This window comes from Rhinolophus sinicus, chromosome 17 (genome assembly GCF_057876585.1).
Source record: "Rhinolophus sinicus isolate RSI-liver-muscle chromosome 17, RSI-T2T, whole genome shotgun sequence".
In the NCBI taxonomy this organism is placed as follows: Eukaryota; Metazoa; Chordata; class Mammalia; order Chiroptera; family Rhinolophidae; genus Rhinolophus; species Rhinolophus sinicus.
Window position 1 is genome coordinate 38436681 of NC_142517.1, and position 9765 is coordinate 38446445.

The window sequence follows — 9765 nt, forward strand, 5'->3', positions numbered from 1 at the left end:
ATTACTTACTTACATTTTACTTTCTTATTTATATTTGACTCTGTTCTGAAAGGATTTAAGGTGACTGTTCGGCATTTTATCAACAGTTGGAGTTCCAGCTGCTATGGCACCAAGTATAGGGCCAGTGAAGTTCAGTAGTTGCTTCCCAGCAAAATGTGCAAAATTCTAGGCATCTCAGATGGATACTAAGTGAAGTAGTCCAATACCAAATGCTTTAGGTTAACCGGAATCCCATATGTAACATGTTCAAAATTATATTCAGATCTCAAGAAACATGGTTATTTCTTGCCCTTGCATTCACAAAGAAATGAGCTGACATTTTACTATGCCCTTGCCTGGGAGAACTAAATGGTTAACGCTCACCATCACGTGTCCAAGTCTGCTTTACAGACCGGAAGGAATAAGGTACCTTTACTTTAAACAGCCTGTTTCCAGTTTTGTGTGGCTGTTGATATTACTGAACTAGTGACAGAGGCCAACGCAGGAAAATAGGCTGGGTTACTTGTAATTCTTTGAATGTGGACACATCAGCTTGTGGAAAGGAAACTATTTAAAATGGGGCTTAGGGAAAGGGAAAAAAAAATCCCCTTTCCCCATATGAGATTCTTCCATGGTGTTGTCATGCAATCTTGAAAACCTCCATAGAACATTCTCATTGGATATATGCAAATTTTCTGAGACGCAGTGGTTTCCTGCCAGGGAAAAACTTATAATAACAGAGCAAGAATGCAATCTGAGCCCTTGCTCTCTAAAATCCCTAAAAGAACAGAGTCGTTCTTGACAGGGCAATTTCAGCCCTTGACATTCCAGGAAATAGCTTAATAATGTCATTTAGGCTGGGGTTGTAACCAATCCTAAGACAAAGAGACACAAATGCAATATGTAAGATTTAAAATACCAGTTTGGAGACTATTACTTATTTTCACAGAGAATCTAACAAAAACCACCACCACAACAGAAACTAAGCAAGGCATCCTAATTAAGTTGAATGTTGTCCCCACTAATTAAACTCAATATAGGAAAAGGCAGGGTTTCTGCCAAGAAATTACAGACACATCCTGAAAACTATTTCCTTTCCCTTTACTTTTCTAGGTACTGGGTCTATGCCATATCCAGGATGTGACACCCAAACAAAACTGTATTTGGATCATTAATATATACGCAAAAGTTAACCCCACCCTGGGGCCTCAAAGGCCTTTATGAGACATGCTAGCCTTTACATTTCAATGTGTTTCATTTGCTCTGGGTGCAGCACAGCTGAAAAAGGTTACAAGACTCAGGTTAAAAGTCAGGAAATGGATCAGGGCCCCACACTATGACATCATTTTCTTGCAATGCAATGAAGCAATGACATTTCCTGTAGGAAAAATGATGAGAGCAGACAGGCAGCCTATGTGAGCTGCAGTGTTTGCAGAGAAAGGTGGCAGGCCTGCCTCACTCCTGCCTCTTCCCTCCTGTTCGTTGGCTGAGTCTCCTCAGAGGTCACAGAGACCCAGGCCACTTTCATTTTATGACAGTCCTGATATATTTAAAATGAAGGGATGCTAAAACTTAGTTACCAAAAAATGTGGAATTTTTTAGTTTTAAGGCAATTAACACTTTAAGATAAAAATATGTAGTTTTCCGCTTACAAAATAGTTTTCAGATTTATTTTTATTTTTAATTTTTTAAACTTAAGTACAGTTGGTATACAACATTATATTAGTTATGTTAGTTTGAGGTGTACAATATAGCGATACAACATTTTTATACCTTACCATGTGATCACCCCACTAATTCTAGTAATCATCTGTCACTGTGCAAACTTATCACAGTAGTATGGACTATATTCACAGGAGACATTTGGCTGAGCCAACAGGGGTGACTGTACATTTCAGCTAAAGGAAAGAGCGGAGATTAAAGTCTGGCTCACCCTCCAACTGCCAAACCATACTTGCAGGTTCAGGGCTGTATCTGCCTTTTTCAGATTCACGTGAATGTCTCACAATAAAAGATAGGTGGTCTTGTAATGGCACATGGTTTAAGTGAAATGAAGAGCCAGTCTTCTGCTTCCAATCCTGGGTGTCTCTATAACTGTAGATATAATATCTTTTGAGGATATCTCCACAAGTGTAATTTGAGGACCTGCCTGATTATGAGTTCTGGGCCAAAAGAGCTTCCTGGCACGGTCACCCCCACACGTAGAGAGACTTTTTGGGATTTACAAACACGTGCTGCCAATGAGCCAACATGTGGCTTGGTGAGTAAGAGCTCTGGGCTAGGTTTCAGCCTGGTCAGGTGATTTTGTGCAGAAGTTGCATAACTTGTAATGACACCACTGGTCCCCCTTATGGTAGATCCTGCTCTGGATTCCACATACGGACAGACCTGCTCCAGACCAACTGAGAGACCTAAGTCAATGCAAGAAGAATTTAGGGGCTTGGGGAAACATGTTGTGACTTCACATCAAATAGCACTTGCTTCTCCATCTGTGGCCTTGTGACTCGGGTCGGATAACTGGGCTTCTGCCTCATAAGTGCGTTTCCTGGGTGCCAGGTGTGTGCTGCCTGGGACAAAGTGTTTATTCCCTCGAGTTACTGTTACCATGCCCCATCTAGAGACTGAACGTCTGCCTCATAAACAACGGGACGAGGGGTCCAGTCTTAAAATCTTCTGTCATTTTTCTTCTTCTTGTCTCCTTGCTTGTATTCTCCTGGGAGTGAGCAGACTCTGCCAAGCAATGACTGTGACTGCAGATGTGACAGAAGAAAACAGCTTCCTGATGCTTCTTTTGTTCATTTCAAAACAAAATTAATACTAAGTCACTCTTCTGTCAGTGGAGGAGAGTAAGAGTGAGACGTTTCTACTACAAAAGAAATCCAACAGCAATGACTTCAGAAAGGTAAAATCCTGGTATCCGTGATGGATTTATACAATAGAAGCAATGTTTCCAGATATTGTACCAGGTTTGCCAAACAGATTTAAGCTCTCTTTGGCAGGTGAGTGGGTGGGTACCAGGGGTGCTTCTAGGCCCTGTTTACTCAGTGCTCACAAATCAAAAGTGTTCCTACAAATCATTACACAGTAACCGCATGGACCTTGCAGTGACAAATATGCTATCTCTGGAAAAATTAGCTAATATCTGGAGGGCTTAATATTTCCCTGGGATGAGTCAAAACACAAGCATAGTTGTCGCACTTTTCGTTCATTATCTGTAGGTGTTCTCTCAAATGTGTGGGTCTTTATAAATGAGCCACTGTTTCCCAGGTCAGTCAAAAGTATCAGTGATAACAGCTCTAGGAAGCCTAACAAGCCTAGAAAGAAAGATCAAACTTTAAATTATGAGCAAACATATAAACTGCCCAAAATTACTGAGGTTTGAGTACTCTGTCAAATTTGCATTCTTGTACTATCTAATCACTCCCTTTTCAGGACTCATTATTTCCTATAGTTAAATCTAGTCTAAAAAGGGATTTATTTTACATTTGGTATATTTGTATAGTCACAAGATCTGGAGCCTGTATTTTTCGCCATTTGAGTAACCCCTCCGCTTGCCCATACATGTTGAAAGTGTCATTTAACTTAAATACACAGATCAGACTTGTTTAAGACTTTACCCTTTCACCTTGCTCTAGGCAGGGAAAAGGATCAAAGCTTCCTGTATTTTTTAGAGATGACCCCTTCTTTGTTCTGAACATTTCTCCCATCTCCTGTTTGTAGAAGCTTCTGCAAAGACTGCATTGTTTTTCCATTCTATAAATCTACTTCTTGTACACGAGACCCTCATTGCCTGTTTCACATCCTAGAAGAGGGAGTGTACCTATGTGGGAAGAATTTTTATCTTGTGATGGTTTTCAAAATTCACAGTATTAAAACAGATATTTTTCAGTAGAAATAATTGTCAGAATTAGATTTTTTTAAGGTACTTGTAGTTGATAGGCTATGAAGATAAGACTGATACAGAACAATGAAAATACTTATCTGTTATCAATTCTGCTATAAAATAACATGACTGAAAGGTTTTATTTTATTTTTCTTCAAAGTGACCCTAATTTATTTATTAATTCATTAATCCTTTGGGGGTTGAAGTAGAACATAACATAAATGATGATGATATTATTTTTACTAAGTCCATTCATTTATTATCAATTAAAAATATGTAGAGTGCCTGCTGGGGGACAAGGTACAATGTATTGGGAAATGAAATCTAGTTCACAAAACAGAGATGATACAGAAATAAACACCACGAAAACGTTTGAATGGGTTCCATGTTTAACAGACTAAAGACTGCAAAACAAATCATTTCACCTTTGGGGGTTTTATAATAGTTTTTTCATCCATAAAATGAAGGAGCCAAAGTTAATAGTAAGCTCCCTTTAGCCTTAAAATTCTGGGACTAAAAGAAATACATGCCAGTGTTAAAAGCGAATTGAAAGTGCACAACCCCTCACAAGTTTTGTTTGGCAAATATCATGAGGAAGATAAGCTAGAATTTGAATTATGACCACTGATAGGGAGATGCATGCTATTATAGACATAGCAAACAACAGGAGGAAAACTATGGCGCTTGGCCGTAAATAGGAGAAAATATCTAAGTGGAATGGACAGACTGGGCAGGAGGGAGCCAGAGCAGAGCTGTAGTGCACTGCAATCTCGAATCAATCAATCACCAAGGATTTTATTCTACTCAGGTTACTTTATTTGTTAAGAGATCCTTAAGGGGGTGCCTGAGATAACACGGCCAAGGATTATAAACCATGCTAAGTATAGCATACTGCAAAAATATCCTAGCATCTAGCTCTATAAAACTACTGGAGAAAGGGTATCTGTAAGTAGAGAGGGCTTCTTAGAAAATATTTTAAGAATGCTCTGAGGTTCAGCTTCAAACAGTGGGTCCTGAAAGGATTGTGGAGAAAAAGCACTTACAGGCAGCCAGGGGGTGGTCACCAAAATGCATTTATTCTCTTTAAGCAGAGACTTGGAACAACCGCCACTTGGGAGGGGTATTGCCAACCTGTTGCAAACAACCACTGTGGCTGTAAACCAAGGAAGTATCTTCACATATCCTCAAGAAATAAATGATACTTTGTTGTAGTAGAATGATTTCCCACACAACTCATACCTCTCAGAAATAGGAAAACATGAGCTGCCTTGGAATGCTGTGTTCTCTTCCCCAATGAGCACTAAGTAACGCCCACTGCGTGGCGCCCTTTTTGCCTTGCTTACCAGGAATCTGGAAAGAGACTTTAGATTCAATTTAAGACTTACTTTTAAATATTAACCCCCATTTTTTAATTTTTAACTTCTTACTTATCTTTTGCTCTTAACAATTTTGCTATATTTATCTTTCATTACATGCCACCTCACTCATTCACTTATTTCCCAGATTATTTATTAAGCATTTACTATGTACCAAGCGTATCAAGTCCCTTCAGAGGGCAGGTGGAATGTGGCCAAGCGTGGCCGGCAGGAGACTCTGTCTCTGCTTTATGCTGTGTTAAAGATGTTTATATTTGGGATACAGTTCAAGCATTTTCCAGATGAGCTGGGTTCTGGGGCATATAGCTGGTCTTCCTAATAACTCACCCCATTTTCATCTCAGTTAAGAGCGGATTTTCCCCCTGAGGGTCTTTGATCCTACAGCTGCAGACATTCTGGCACCAGGGAGCCTTACAGGTCAAGGCTCCAGGACACAGAGAGGTCAATGAAATCAGAGGACTTCTTAGCAACCGCTGAGAACGGGTGGGGGTGAGCACTGTGGCTTCCAAGGTGGAATGGATGATGTCGTTTGTGGTAGGAATAAGTGCACTTGCTAAGCTCTGACTGGGATACAATACATGTGTTCCAGAACGATGCTGGTTGGAAGAGACCCTCTGAGAAAAATCAGCCAATAAACTTTGTGCTTCCTTTAATTTGTGAAGTCTCCTGTTTTATGTCAGTCATGAGCATCATGGGGTATGAAGGCAAGAATGTGAACCTGAGCCTCAGTTTCTCCATCTGTAGAATAAAGGAGCTGGACTCACTGGTCTTCTAGTGCTAATCATTTGTCATTTTATAACTATCAATTCTGCTTCCAGTCTTGTGGCTCCACTACTCCACACACAAACTCATCATTCTCATCGTCACCAAAAATAACAAAAATTAATATGCAAACAAGTACCATGGAAACACGTGTATGACGGCAATACTGAAGAACAAGATTGAGACCTACTTAAGGATTATTGAGTTATAGTAAAGACTTGCTAGACGTGGTTACTTTTCAGGCTAGATCACTTCCTTTACAGCACATCCAGACCCACGGCAAACTGTGTTTACACAGAGTTTTAATATATATGTATATATGCACCCACATTTACATATTGCTTAGCACAGTGATATGTGTATAATAAACGTGCAAAGAATCTGAACAACTTTTGTACTTAGGAAATAGTTTATAAGCATTTTTATTTTATATCAGTGACATATATAAAACAAATATGTGGGAGTATAAAATACACAAATATAGGGAAGACACAGTTCCTTCCCCACAGAATTTATAATTTAGTGGAAGTGTTTAAAAGTGTAACCAACACTGTGTACAAAACGTTTTAATAGATTCAGTGGTATTTAAAATATGTACATATGAAAGCTACAAGCTTTTTTACAGTGAAAAATCAATATCAGGTACTACCCCCTATGCTGAATGCACAGAATACAAAAAGGTGGCAAAAGTCCCTGCACTTTATAGCCCTATAAAGTAATATTTACTTATTCATTCATTACCCAAACAATTATTGAATGCTTGCTATGGGGAAAATACTGAGATAGGCACTTTTGAGAACAGAGACTTGGTTCCTGCCTTCAAGGATCTTAAAATTTAGTAGGCGTGAGTAAACATCTAACAAAGCACAATGGAAAGAAGGTATCAGTAAAGGGCTATGAGAACTCTTAAAAGATAGAGTAATTATGGCCCAGGGATTAGGAAAGGATTCATAACGGAGGTGGCCCTTGATGATAACCTGGAAAAATGAAAAGCATTTTAAGGGGGGCGGGAGACAAAGGGGAAGGTCATCTCAGAAAGAGAAATCAGTGAGAACAAAAGAGCAGAGGCCGGAAAATCAATGCATGCCCTGGGAGTATCAAGTAGACTGGTGTGGCTGGAGCACGGAATCCGAAAGGGGTTAGGGGAGATGAGGCCAAGAAGTTAGGATGGAGTCAGCGCACAGAGGGCTTCCAATGCCATATTCAATCCACTGATTGTATTCAGCTAACAGTAGGGAGCCAGTAGAGGTTCATGAGAGCAAGAACAAATAGCAGGCTGGGTACATATTCAACATCGAACACGTAACTTCTACATTATGAGAGTTAGGGGCTGTGGGGCAACCAGAGGGAATCTTGACTAGAGAAATATTGATACCTTTCACCTAGCCAACTCCAACACATTCTTTAGATTACAAAGTACACATTTCTTCCTTGGGGAAGCCTCCCTGCACCTTGATATTTTTTTTTTGTGGGGGGGCATAAATTTTTAAAAAAGATTTTTATTAAAATACAGCTAACATACAATATTATATTCGCTTCAGGTGTACACCATAGTTATTCAACATTTGTATACCTAAATAAGTGATCACCATAAGCCCAGCAACCGTCTGATACCGTACTATGCTACCACAGTATTATTGACTATATTCCCCATGCTGTACATCACATCAGGTATATTGTATGGTGGTTAGACATTTATATAAGAAGTGATCCCCCTGACTAGTCTAGTACTCACCTGGCACTGTACATAGTTATTACCATATTATCAATTGTATTCTCCATGCTTTACTTTATATCCCATTGATGATTTTGTAACTTCCAATTTGTATTTTTAATCCCTTCGCCTTTTTCACCCTGCCCCTAACCCCCCTCCCATCTATCAACCTGATAAATCTAGTACTCATCTGAGACCACATATAGTTATTACAATATTATTAACTATATTACTTACCCTATACTCTACATCCCCATTACTACTGTGTAACAACCAATGTGTTCTTCTTAATCCCTTCTCCTTTTTCACCCACCCCCAACCCCCTCCCATCTGGCAATCATCAAAATGTTCTCTGTATCTATGAGTTTGTTTGTTTCATTTGTCTGTTTATTTTGTTCTTTAGAGGTGGTACATATATACAATGGAATACTACTTACAAGTGAAATCATATGACATTTGTCTTTCGCTGTCTGACTTACTACACTCAGCACAATACCCTCTAGGTCCATCCATGTTGTCGCAGATGGCAAGATTTCATTCTTTCCAATGGCTGAGTAATATTCCATTGTATATATGTACCAATTCTTTATCCATTCATCCATTTAGGGACACCCAGGTTGCCTTCATATCTTGGCTGTTGTAAATAATGCTGTAGTGAATGTTAGATGAACACATCTCCTCGAAGTAGCATTTGGGGTTTGTTCTGATAAACACCCAGAAGTGGGATTACTGGATTCTTGTCTCTTGTTATAGCCTTTGTTCTAAAGTCTATTTTGTCTGGTATAAATATTGCTACCTCACTTTTTCTTTCTTTCTTTTTTTCCATTTTCATAAAATAACCTTTTTCATCCTTTCACTTTCAGTCTGTGTGTGTCTTTTGATCTGAAGTAAGTCTCTTGTAGACAGCATACACATGGGTCTTGTTTTCTTATCCATTCAGCCAGCCACCCTATGTCTTTTTATTGGAGCATTTAATCCATTTACGTTTAAAGTAATTATTGATAGATATGTAGTTATTGCCATTTTATTATTCATATTTTTATCTTTTTTTTTCCATCATAAAGAAGTCCCTTTAAGATTTCTTATAATATTAGTAGCGATGAAATCCTTTAGCTTTTTCTTATCTGGGAAGCTCTTTATCTGTCCTTTGATTCTAAATGATAGCTTTGCTAGGTAGAGTAATATTGGTTATAGGTCATTGCTTTTCATCACTTTGAATGTTTTCTGCCATTCCCTTCTGGCTTGCAAAGTGTCTGTCGAGAAATCAGCTGACAGTCTTATGGAAACTCCCTTGTAGGTAACTAACTGCTTTTCTCTTGCTGCTTTTGAGATTCTTTGTCTTTAAATTTTGGAATTTTAATTATGTGTCTTGGTGTGGGCCTCTTTGCATTCATATTCTTTGGAACGCTCTGCACTTCCTGGGCTTGAATATCCATTTCCTTCACCAGGTTAGGGAACTTTTCCATCATTTCTTCAAATAGGTTTCAATTCCTTGCTCTCTCTCTCCTCCTTCTGGTCCCCCTCGGATGCAAATTTTGGCATGCTTGATATTATCCCAGAGGCCCCTTAAACTACCTGCATTTTTTTGGATTATTTATTTATTGCTGTTCTGTTTGGGTGTTTTCTGGACTTTATCTTCTAAATCTCTGATTTGATCATCTGCTTCATCTAATCTACTGTTCATTCCCTGTAATGTATTTTTCATTTAAGTTATTGTATTTTTTATTTCTGATAGGTTCTTTTTCAGGTTTTCTATCTCCATTTTTATGTTTTCTATCTCTGTTGAAGTTCTCCATGTGATCAGTGAGCATCCTTATAACCAGTGTCTTGAACTCTGCATCTCATAGATTGCTTGTCTTCATTTTGTTTAGTTCTTTTCCTGGAGCTTTGTTCTGTTCTTTTATTTAGGGCATGTTTGTCTCTCCATTTTGGGTGCCTCCCTGTGTTTGTTTCTATGTATTTTGTAGGGCTGCTATATCTCCTGGGCTTAGTAGAGTAGCCTTATGTAGTAGGTGTCCTGTGTGACCCAGTGGTGCAGTCTCTCTGTTCAC